Source organism: Helianthus annuus, chromosome 4, assembly GCF_002127325.2.
Source record: "Helianthus annuus cultivar XRQ/B chromosome 4, HanXRQr2.0-SUNRISE, whole genome shotgun sequence".
Classification (NCBI taxonomy): Eukaryota; Viridiplantae; Streptophyta; class Magnoliopsida; order Asterales; family Asteraceae; genus Helianthus; species Helianthus annuus.
Window position 1 is genome coordinate 202,252,921 of NC_035436.2, and position 13,093 is coordinate 202,266,013.

Genomic DNA, 13,093 nt, shown 5'->3' on the forward strand with positions numbered 1-13,093 from the left:
TAACATACAAGCATCCTTACAACTTGTTTCCAAAGTCGGTTTCGATTGAGTTTGATTCACCTTCGAGTCTTGATTGATTTGATTGATTCACCACACACTTTATCATAAAAGTAAACATGCACAAATAACACATAAGGCACACACACACGTATAAAAAGTACTAAAATCCCCACACTTGCGTTTGATGATTGATTTGATTAGCTTTATTGCGTTGTTACTTCCTACCATTCACAGTCGGTCGTTGATTCACAGTTCGATTATCGGTCGATTAGTTTAATTATACAACACTTACTCCAAATAATACGAAAATCAAAATGAAACTAAAATGAAATTAATCTTTATTAATCTTTAATTCCAATAACAGTCAACACTTGACTTTGACTTTGACTTTTGGAAAACACGGGGTGTTACACTAAAATAACACTTAACTTAAAACTCACAATCATTACATATCCCTTGCATGATTCTTATCCACACATATAAATATTAAAATTCTACATTTACACTAAGAAGTGAGTCGGGATCACTTACCTTTTTGCGTCCGTATTCGCGTTCGCTTTCTTGTGTCCTTTTGACCCTTGTGCCTTCCGTGCTTACGTCACTTTGACTAAATGCTTATCCATACATGTCACCACATTTACATCCTTGTTAGCATACGAGATATTACATATCAACGATCATAACAAATGCATATCTCACATTTGACCTTCATTAGTCAATTCTAACAAACATAAGGCATATATTCAAAATCACATCCTTTTAAGCTCATATAATTCATCATGTCATTCTATATAGCAAGTATTGATATAACATAGACCATATGACTTTCTAAAATCTTACAATTATGGCAACAAGTCTAGTTATGCTTCTTATGCATAGTTGACTTTCAGAAGTCAATGGTTTATATATGAACTTTCGACTTAACCTCCTATATTTGTGTCATTATGTTAGGCTTATACTAATGACACTATATACATTTCATACTTATTATGCAATATGTTTTCAACCACGTGATCATCAAGTTACATCTTGCACATATGCAACTAAATCAATACAAACTAAAGCTCTCATGATCCTACAATTGACATTCACATTCAAAGCTAGTAATTTAACATAATCTCAACATCGTTCTTTACTAATAAGTCCACAAACCACCCATTTAGTGTATATCCATATCCAAATTACCATTTAGTCACTAATCCGACACATGGTATACACCTTATCATTCAAATATAGAGTGCAACTCTAATGCATAATTCAACCCCAATCATACTATCAACTATCCCATCTTACGAAATCCTTCTTCAATATATATCTTCTCATGTTTGTTTATCATTAATCATGTTATTATCAAACTCTACACATGTTCATCCATTATTTAACATTTAACTTCACATGCTAGCTTATACTAGGCATTTGTCACACCCCGATTTCCACGTGTTTCACCGGTGGGCCCGGTGGGGGATTACCGTGACGATGTTGGCAACAATATAGTCAAACCACACAATTATATAAATGCACAGCGGAAGCTTAAAGATAAATATATATACTTCAACCTCTGGTTGTAATATCAAATGTATTACAGAAGTCGAATGTATCCACAGCGGATCAAAATAATAAAATATTGTTCATTCAGATTCGGCATCGAGTTTGCGAGACTATTCGTGATGCTTAGGAAGCTAATACCAGCCAATTTCGTATAGTACCTGCACTTAATCTTTTGGGGAAAAATACGTCAGTTTACACTGGTAAATACGTTCAACTGACACATTTGAAAATGTTTATTAAAATTGATTTGAATGCACAAGGCACAAACTCTTTTATAACTTGGGAAAATTATTAAAATCTTGTGAACGTTTTACATGTTCTTTTATGCGTTCAGTAGCCCGGGTCGTGCCGGGTTAAAGATTTATAGACACACCACATTGCGTAAAACCGTAGTATAAAAACCAACGGCTACGTCTTTTAATTTAATGTCGACAATGTATACCGGGTGTACGCCTACACCGGGATGTCGATGGTCATGGCCATTTCGTAAAATGATGCCAAGGATATCCGGGACAACGGTCATTAAACCCCCCCAAAGGCTTTTAAGAAACAAAACTGTTTAAATGAGCCGATCATATTATTTAATTAACCACCTAAGCGATGGAAAAATATAATGCTCAATCAAGCGGTATTAACATACCGTAACCCAAGCCCGTATAGGGGAAATAAGTTAAAGTATTTACCTTTGCAAGTATTATTCCTTAGTTTGATTAAATCACTGATAGCTTTTACTGGGCTCCTAATCTGGAACGAAGGTTTTAATTAACCTCTTAGAATCCTAACGGGTCTTTATATTGGCCGTAGCCTAGACCGGTTGGTTCCGGTATATAAATATGGTTTAATCGCGCGAAAAGGCGAAAACCGAGAATGGAATGTGATTCTGCCCCAAACAAGTTCAGAGACTTGTTTTATATGGGTTCAAGGTTCACACTCTGGATTTTGGGGTCCAAATAATATAATTTGACCCGTATCGGCTAATTTACGAAAACTAGTTTCATAAGCCGAACCGTGCGCGCAATAGGCGAAACGGTTAACCATGAGAGTCTTACGCTTATTTCCTAAGTCAATATGCCTTAAAGAGGTTGTGGTATCAGTAGGATACCTTCCGTGATGCTCGTAACGAGTTTAAGTTAATATTACGCCCCGTAGGGGTTTTCCGGTCATTTTAAAGACTTTTAAAGAGCTTTTCGAGTTCTACAGGAAATCTGAGTTTCCCGAACAGTTTATAAAGTCTAAAATACTTTATTTATTATTTAAAATCAGTAGCAACTGGAATCGGGTCAAAAGACCTTGTAGAACTCAAGTTTTGGCTGAAAAGGGTATATTCGGTATTTACCGAACCGTAGCCATAACCGCAGGTTATGAGCAAGGTAAAAATTATTAAAAATCTCTAAAATTCCCAAAATATTATTTTATAACAGTGGGTAAAAGTTTTGGTGACGAAATCTTGGTTTAGATAGGTGTTATGCTAATTGCGCCTTTTATTACAAAAGTTTCTTATAAATGCGCCATTTAGCGTAACTCTCATTCTAGACCTCGGATTGACGTGAAACTTTAAGGACATGCTTATAATTTAATAAGCAAGGTTCTGGTCCGTTCACGTGTCCGAAATACTCGTTTCGTTTTCAAAAGGCCGTTACGGTCAACTTTTAGGCGATTAACGGAAATGCGCAAAAGACTCGGATAACTCTTGAACCAATCACAGAGGTTTATACCATCATGTAACCTGGTCCTAAGAGAGTCCTAAGGCATATCTATACCTCACTAAAACGGGTCAGAACTGAAGTCAAAGCAAAAGTCAAACTTTTGCGACATTCGGCTCCGAACCGGGTCAATATAGCAAACGGTCGATTCAAACGAGCGTAAACAAGTTTATATACTTTTTATCATGTTTTATGATTACCGAAACAGGTTTCATAGCATATACATTACAGATTATGTACAAAATGGCAAAACGACTTTCTGTTGACTTTTTAAGTGCACGTTTGACTCGATATTTGACATAGTTAGAGTGGTGATCAGAGGGAACCCTTTTAGGGGTTTATTACCCACATAAATACCAACTCAAAACTACTTTTGATCCGACAATTCACTGGACCATTTGTGAATTATCGTTATGACAACCGTTAGTTACGACGGTTGAGTTTATGAGCTAAATCTATGGAAATATAAGACCAAAATGGATTTGAACGACTTACAGAAGTTGTATCTTGCTTAGAGAGCAGAGAGGAATGCTTGGGAGCTTTAGAATGATCAGTAGTTGAGTGTTTGAGTTGTGTGAATGTTATGAGCCAAATATAGTGCAACAAAGCCCTCAAGATCATTACACAACAACCTACACTGATCATGGATGATGGGCAGGTGTCCCATAGAGCTATGGGTCGAGTATAGGGTGCCCATGCCTCATTTATTGGCGTTTTGATCGTTCACAAGCTCAAAAGGCAAGAAACTACAAACATTCTGCATCTGGGCGTCTAATGCGGCCCGCATGGGAGTTCCATGCATGTTTAATGCGGGTCGCCTGAGATTCAAATATCAGGCGCGTATCTTAGGTGGCTCGCGGCCCGCCTCAACTTAAGCCTAATCCTTACGCGGGTCGCGAGAGGTTAAAATTTCAGGTTTTTAAAATCTTTTGTAATGATTACGAAATCCTGATAATTAATAACGAAATCTTTCGTAATTATTAACCTGACCTTTCGGGTTTGAAGGGGTAACTTTGCGGTTTGGCCCTCGGTTAATTACAACTAAGGACCTCTTGTTATTTACCCGCGTTGTTAAGTCCCCGGTTAGTTTATTAATTATTCAGAAAGTCTTAACTTTCATTGTTGACGCTTTTAACCCTTCTCATACGAATTCGATCATAACTTTCTCGTTTTAAAACGGAACTTCGCGGAATTTATACAGTATGTTCTAGTGAGCGTATAAAACTGTTACAAAGCCTCGGGAGCGTTAAAGGGTCACTCAGAGGTATAATTAAACATGTTGACACAGTTAACCCCTGTAGCTTGTAATCACTCACTTTCTTCCGCGTTTCGCTTCCGTACGATCCATGATTTATTCGTTTGAAGGTACAAGCACCATTTAGGGTTACTATATAGTATATTTACCCTTGTTTGACATTTATAACCCTCGAATTTATATACTTTCAAGGTTTGTCAATATTAGTCCTTTATTTAATATCAATGCCACGTGTAAACAAACGACACGTGTTAACACATTATTGGACACAAAATTTCGAGGTGTTACATCCTCACCCCCTTAAAATAAATCTCGACCCGAGATTTACTCAAATAAATAGGGGTACTTTTCTTTCATTGTGTCTTCGACTTCCCACGTATATTCGGGACCTCTACGAGCATCCCATTTGACTTTTACAATCGGTACGTGCTTTCTGCGAAGCTTTTTCACCTGTCGATCTTCAATCGACAAAGGTTTTTCTACAAACTTTAAGCTCTCATCTATATGCACATCCGTGTGTGGAATCACCAATGATTCATCGGCGAAGCACTTTTTGAGATTGCAGATGTGGAACACATTGTGAATTCCATTGAGCTCTTCAGGCAAGTTCAACTTATAGGCGACTGATCCGACACGTTCAATGACCTCAAAAGGTCCTATGTATCTCGGACTCAGTTTGCCCTTCTTGCCGAAACGCATCACCCCCTTCCAGGGCGATACTTTAAGCAACACCTTCTCACCTACTTCGAAGTGAAGATCCTTACGTTTTGGATCGGCGTAGCTTTTCTGCCTGTCACGGGCAGCCTTGAGACGTTCCCGAATCTGGACAATCTTGTCCGTCGTCTGGAAAACTATCTCTGGTCCCGATAATTGGACCTCTCCTACTTCCGCCCAACAAACAGGCGATCTACATTTCCTACCGTATAATGCCTCGAAAGGCGCATCCTTTATGCTGGTATGGTAGCTATTATTGTAGGAGAATTCGATTAGGGGTAGGTTCTTATCCCAGTTACCACCTAAATCGATCGCACATGCACGAAGCATGTCTTCTAGCGTTTGAATGGTACACTCACTCTGACCGTCCGTCTGTGGATGGTAAGCCGTACTGAAGTTCAAACGCGTGCCCAAAGATTGCTGGAAACTCTTCCAGAAATGAGACGTGTACCTGGTATCCCTGTCGGAGATAATAGTCACAGGTATGCCGTGTAAAGCTACAATCTTATCAACATAAAGTTGGGCTAGCATGTCGGAGCTATACGTTTCCTTGATGGGTAAGAAATGAGCTGATTTAGTCAGCCTATCGACTATGACCCATATTGTATCGTTTCCTTTCCTGGTTTTGGGTAACTTGGTTATGAAGTCCATAGTTACGCATTCCCACTTCCACTCGGGAAGCTCAGGCTGTTGTAGCAAGCCAGACGGCTTTTGGTGCTCGGCTTTGACTTGAGCACAAGTCAAGCACTTTGCTACATGGGCGGCCACAGACTTTTTCAAGCCTATCCACCAATAGTTCGCCTTTAAATCTTGATACATCTTGTCTGCACCAGGATGGACAGAATATTTGGAACTATGGGCTTCCTGGAGGATAACATCTCGTAGTCCTCCATAAATCGGAACCCATATACGTCCGTTCAGTCTAAGGATTCCATCCTTGCTAAGAGTCAACTGCTCCTCAGTTACTCCTAACTTTTCATTAGGGTAATTAGCTTCCAACACAGCCTCTCGCTGTGCAGCTAATATCCTTTCAATCAAATTGTTCTTGACCTCAATGCTCTTGGCATTGATTCGAATAGGTTTTACCCTTTCTTTCCTGCTCAAGGCATCAGCGACTACATTCGCCTTGCCGGGATGGTACCTGATCTCGCAATCATAGTCATTCAAGGTTTCCATCCAACGACGCTGCCTCATGTTCAACTCTTTCTGATTGAACAGGTGCTGGAGGCTTTTGTGATCAGAATAAATCACAAATTTAATACCATAAAGGTAATGCCTCCACAATTTTAGTGCAAATACAACGACACCCAACTCCAAATCATGGGTGGTGTAATTCTTTTCGTGCACCTTTAATTGCCTTGAAGCATAGGCAATCACCTTGCCCTTCTGCATAAGCACACACCCCATGCCTGTGTGTGATGCATCACAGTAAACTACGAATTCATCTGCACCTTCAGGTAGTGTCAACACAGGTGCGTTGCTTAGCTTCTGCTTCAGAACTTCGAAGGACTCTTGCTGCTTTGGGCCCCAAATAAACTTTTCCTTTTTCTTGGTTAGGGAGGTTAAGGGCGCAGCAATCCTCGAAAAATTCTCAATAAATCTTCTGTAGTATCCTGCTAACCCCAGGAAACTACGAATTTCGGTAGGCGTCTTTGGCTCTTGCCAGTTCATGACTGCCTCTACCTTAGCGGGATCCACTTGGATACCACGCTCACTCACAACGTGACCTAAAAACTGAACCTCTCGTAGCCAGAATTCGCATTTCGAGAATTTGGCGTAGAGTTTCTCACGCTGTAGTAATTCGAGAATGCAACAGAGGTGCTTCTCGTGGTCAGCTTGGTTCTTGGAATATATAAGGATATCGTCGATGAAGACTATGACAAATTTGTCCAAATATGGCTTGCAGACGCAATTCATGAGATCCATGAACGCAGCCGGTGCATTTGTGAGCCCAAAAGGCATCACTAGGAACTCGTAATGACCATAGCGAGTCCTAAATGCTGTCTTATGTACATCCTCATCTCTGACCCTTAGCTGATGATAGCCCGACCTCAAGTCGATCTTCGAGAAATAGCTTGCTCCTTGCAGCTGATCGAATAGATCATCGATCCTCGGCAAAGGATATCTATTCTTTATGGTAACTTTATTTAGCTCTTGATAGTCGATGCACAACCGCATCGATCCGTCCTTCTTCTTTACAAATAGGACTGGTGCTCCCCAGGGAGATGAACTAGGTCTGATAAAACCTTTCGCCAGCAGTTCATCCAACTGGGTTCTCAGTTCCTTCATTTCAGTAGGAGCTAGCCTGTAAGGTGCTCTTGCTATCGGAGCTGCTCCAGGTATGATATCTATTCTGAATTCCACTTGTCTATCTGGTGGCAAACCAGGTAGTTCTTCAGGAAAAACTTCGGGATATTCAGAAATGACAGGAAGATCCTCGATCTTCGGCTTAGGTTCTTCAATTATTACCTGAGCCATGTAAATTACACAGCCTCTGTTCAAACACCTAGAAGCTTTGAGCATAGATACATCCTCGGGCAATCCGTACTGCGTATCTCCTCGAATGGTAAGCGATTCACCACTCGGAGTCTTTAGTACTATGTGCCTTTTGCCGCAAATGATTTGGGCCTGATTATGGGATAACCAGTCCATGCCTAGAACAATGTCGAAACCCGCTAGTTTGAAGGGAAGTAGAGATAAGGGAAAAGAATGGTTCTTAATGGACATTTCACATCCCTCTAGCACAGTGGAGACGGTTTCTATCGTGCCGTCTGCTAACTCTACCTCGTATTTCATATCTAGGGTTTTGATTGGCATGTTCAATAGTTTACAAAACTTTTGGTCTACAAAGGACTTATCAGCGCCAGAATCGAAAAGTACTCTTGCAAATATATTATTTACGAGAAAAGTACCTGTAAGCACATTGTCGTTCTGTACTGCCTCCTTTGCATCCATGCGGAAGACTCTAGCATTTGTCTTCTTGGTCTCCTCCGCCTTCCTGGCATTCTTAGGGCAGTTACTCTTGATATGCCCCTTTTCGTTACAACCATAGCAGGTTGCATCCTTGATCTTCTTGCATTCCACAGTCTTATGATCCTTGGACTTGCACAGTCCACAGGAAGGAGTCTTTGGTTGTGACTGTGAATTCGATGCAAACCTGCACTTCCCAGAGTGGGGTTTCTTGCAGATTTTGCAGTTGGGCCTTTCACCAGCTTGCCCATCTTTCTTCGTCTCAGCCCCTCTCTTGCCGTCACCGTTTCCACGGTGCTTCTTTCCAGATTTTCGTGACTCACGTTTCCTCTTCTCAGCCTCCTTGCTCCTTAGCGTCCTCAGACGGACAGCATCTAAAGTTAGAGACAAGGAGAGGTCAGTAACTGACCTGAAGGTCGTCGGCCGAGAGGCCTTCACGCTAGCCTTTATCGCAGGCTCCAAGCCCCCAATGAAACGGGCGATTCTTCTAGCCTCTGGTGTCACAAGGTACGGAACCAGGCGAGACATTGTATTGAAGCTCGTCAAATAAGCCTGGCAATCCAGGTTCGTCATCACCAGTGACACAAAGTCAGCCTCAATCTTCTCAACCTCATGCTGAGGGCAGTAGTTTTCCTTAATGAGAGCAATAAATTCCTCCCATGTCATCTTGTATAAAGCAGACTTACCTGATGCCTGCACCAACGCTCTCCACCATGCCAGGGCCTCGCCCTTAAATGACTGGGACACAAACTTCACCACATCCTTCCCTGCGCACCCACTGATGTCCACAATAGTGTCCATCTCATCCAGCCAGGTGATACAGTCAACAACACCCTTTTCCCCTGTGAATTCTCGGGGCTTACAAGACACGAAGTACTTGTAGGTGCAACCCTTGGCACCAGATGCATCAGTGTACTCTCGTTCACAACGAATACTATTTTCAGCTGACGAGTGGTTGTCGTCATCTTTCTTGGGTTGAGAGGGTGGTTTGGAGTGTGTCTTCGGTTTGGAGGGTGGTTTTGATACGGTTCTGCCTTGGGACTCAGTGTATTGACGATCAAGAGCTGCCTGGACAGCATTGTCAATTAGAGCCTTTAGCTGTGCGCCTGTCAAATGCACTGGCGCATTGTCGTAGTCATCTTCATTAGTATGGCTATTCTCTCCATTGGGATCCGCCATTGTAACTTGAATCTGTTACAGAAGATAACAAAATTTTATTCAGGAGATTATTATATAATTGTCTTTCATGACGATTTGTCAACCATGGTAACAGAGACCATATTTGGTTAACTTATTACTCATTAAATCTTAGGATTTGAATATATCCTATTTTAGCTATATCAATAATATTGGCGGCATAAAGCCTAATCACGAGGATGTTTTATACTATTAGCCGAGATTTGAGAGAATCAAAGGCATAGAGATTTGAACCGTAGTTCTTTTACCCCTTTCTGGCAGGGAGTCATAGACCACCACTGTCTTTTGTCTTTGTAAGACAATTATTACGGCCCATAGGCACTACACCTCTAATGGATGTTTTAATATAGTTGGCCCGTAGGCACTACATCACTAAATGGATGATTTAATAAGGTTTGGCCCGTAGGCACTACATCACTAATGGATGTTTTAATAAGATTGGCCCGTAGGCACTACATCACTAATGGATGTTTAAATAAGATTGGCCCGTAGGCACTACATCACTAATGGATGTTTAAATAAGATTGATCACCTTCATTGGTGATTTAACCCACGATTTATAAATCATTTATTTGGGTTTTGAAATCCTTAAAGGATTATTGTATAAGAATGACGCGCGTGATTTTAACGAATCACATCTGCCATGATTGTTAACATGCTTGCAGCGGTTAACAAGGAATCTGAATCTTTTAATTAAGTCCTACCATCTTGACCGGATCTTAAAAGACACCAGGCTAGGTTTCACTCGTAAGATTCTTTATTTAGGCAGATCAATTTAAAAGGAATGGTTTTGATTTATTTCATACATATTAAAACAAAACTCATAACATACATTCCATAATCTCAAATACAATCACATATTGCCCTAAACGGGTCCTTCAAATAGTACATACCTCCATAGAGGTTTAAAATAAGTGACAAGTCCACGCAGGGACTAACATGAGATAAGTGTCCATGCAAGGACTAAAAGATAAGTCCACGTAGGGACTGAAATACGATAAATGTCCATGTAAGGACTTCTTTTAAAGTAGAAATTACATTAGTACAACTATTAAGGGCTAATGGTCACGTTTCTTCTTTTTGCCCTTTAGTAGGTTCGCCAAGCCTTTGAGAAATCCTCGGTGGCTCTTTTTCTCTTCCTCGAACTCTCTCTCCACACGATCTAGTCGATGGAGTATCTCTTCCTGTTCAGGAGGAGAGAAACGTGTTGTGGCGCTTGTTGCGGAACTGGAGGTCTGGGAGGTATTGGATACCCATGAGCTGAGTAGTCCGGAGCTCCCATGTTTCCATGTGCTCCGTCAGGGTAGCGTGCATTATATCTAGCCGACACCACATATGGGTCGCGCTCATAATTGTAGTTGTAATGTGCTTGTGACGGTTCGAACGGGTTGTAAGCCGTTGGACCCGTGTAAGCAGGTATAGGTTGGTCATACCCAAATGGTGGCGAATTTGGTGCAGCTGGTGCGGAGTTCGCCTCCTGTATAGGACTTGAAGGTCCTTCTTCTTGTAGTGGCGGATAGTGGCTACTACTAGAGTGTCGAGGGTTGCTGAAGTGGATACCCCCTCCTCCTCGTGTGGACATACGAGCATTTGTCCTCCTACGCCTTGGCGGATCAGGCATTACTGGTTGCGCCGGTGGCGGAGGTGGTGGCGTAACTGCCACAAAGCGTGAATCCTCAGAGGGATCCTGTGGATGTCGCGGTTGTTGTGATGTCTGTTGAGGTGGTGTAGTACCACTCATGTCGGTCAAACAACGCTTGGAAACTATCTGGTCCCTGATAGGGTGTGCCATCGAAGGATGACCCATCAGAGACTTCTATCGGATGCGTTGGCGTACCACGAGCAGGTTCAGTTGGATCGGTATCTTCATCCATATGGTCTTCGGAGAAGTGATCTTGTGGCCCTAGTGGGACAAAGCCCGAAGGTTCCTGTATGTAGTCAGCTGGATTAAACTGACCTATGAAGTATGGAGTAGGGTCGTCGTAGTTTCGGTGTGATACCGAACGTTGTAGAGGTATGAAGGAAGGTTGTGGGTTGTTGGGATCATTCTCTGAGTTTGGCCCAAAGGAGTGCCGGTATGATGGCGTCGAGCTGTGCGAGGTGGAATGCCTCGCGGGTTCGTAAAGGTCTCTTCGTCGTTGTGGTTCTTCGCTCCTTGTCATTGAAGGAGGTCTTGTACCTGACGGTCCAGCTTCGTGATCGTGATGTGTCACGATATCTCCTCTGCCTCTTCTTCCCCTTCCTCTTCCTCGAAATATAACAGGTGGCATTTTCCTGCTCTAAAACTTATTAAAAATCGAAATGAAAATAAAGACAAAAGGAGTATTAATCCGAATTTGTCCTAAGTTATTGTCTAGACTCAAGTATGTGCAATTGTGTCATTGAGATTAAACACAATAGGATAGTGTTTAATTCACTCAATGTTGGCTCTGATACCAACCTGTCACACCCCGATTTCCACGTGTTTCACCGGTAGGCCCGGTGGGGGATTACCGTGACGATGTTGGCAACAATATAGTCAAACCACACAATTATATAAATGCACAGCGGAAGCTTAAAGATAAATATATATACTTCAACCTCTGGTTGTAATATCAAATGTATTACAGAAGTCGAATGTATCCACAGCGGATCAAAATAATAAAATATTGTTCATTCAGATTCGGCATCGAGTTTGCGAGACTATTCGTGATGCTTAGGAAGCTAATACCAGCCAATTTCGTATAGTACCTGCACTTAATCTTTTGGGGAAAAATACGTCAGTTTACACTGGTAAATACGTTCAACTGACACATTTGAAAATGTTTATTAAAATTGATTTGAATGCACAAGGCACAAACTCTTTTATAACTTGGGAAAATTATTAAAATCTTGTGAACGTTTTACATGTTCTTTTATGCGTTTAGTAGCCCGGGTCGTGCCGGGTTAAAGATTTATAGACACACCACATTGCGTAAAACCGTAGTATAAAAACCAACGGCTACGTCTTTTAATTTAATGTCGACAATGTATACCGGGTGTACGCCTACACCGGGATGTCGATGGTCGTGGCCATTTCGTAAAATGATGCCAAGGATATCCGGGACAACGGTCATTAAACCCCCCAAAGGCTTTTAAGAAACAAAACTGTTTAAATGAGCCGATCATATTATTTAATTAACCACCTAAGCGATGGAAAAATATAATGCTCAATCAAGCGGTATTAACATACCGTAACCCAAGCCCGTATAGGGGAAATAAGTTAAAGTATTTACCTTTGCAAGTATTATTCCTTAGTTTGATTAAATCACTGATAGCTTTTACTGGGCTCCTAATCTGGAACGAAGGTTTTAATTAACCTCTTAGAATCCTAACGGGTCTTTATATTGGCCGTAGCCTAGACCGGTTGGTTCCGGTATATAAATATGGTTTAATCGCGCGAAAAGGCGAAAACCGAGAATGGAATGTGATTCTGCCCCAAACAAGTTCAGAGACTTGTTTTATATGGGTTCAAGGTTCACACTCTGGATTTTGGGGTCCAAATAATATAATTTGACCCGTATCGGCTAATTTACGAAAACTAGTTTCATAAGCCGAACCGTGCGCGCAATAGGCGAAACGGTTAACCATGAGAGTCTTACGCTTATTTCCTAAGTCAATATGCCTTAAAGAGGTTGTGGTATCAGTAGGATACCTTCCGTGATGCCCGTAACGAGTTTAAGTTAAT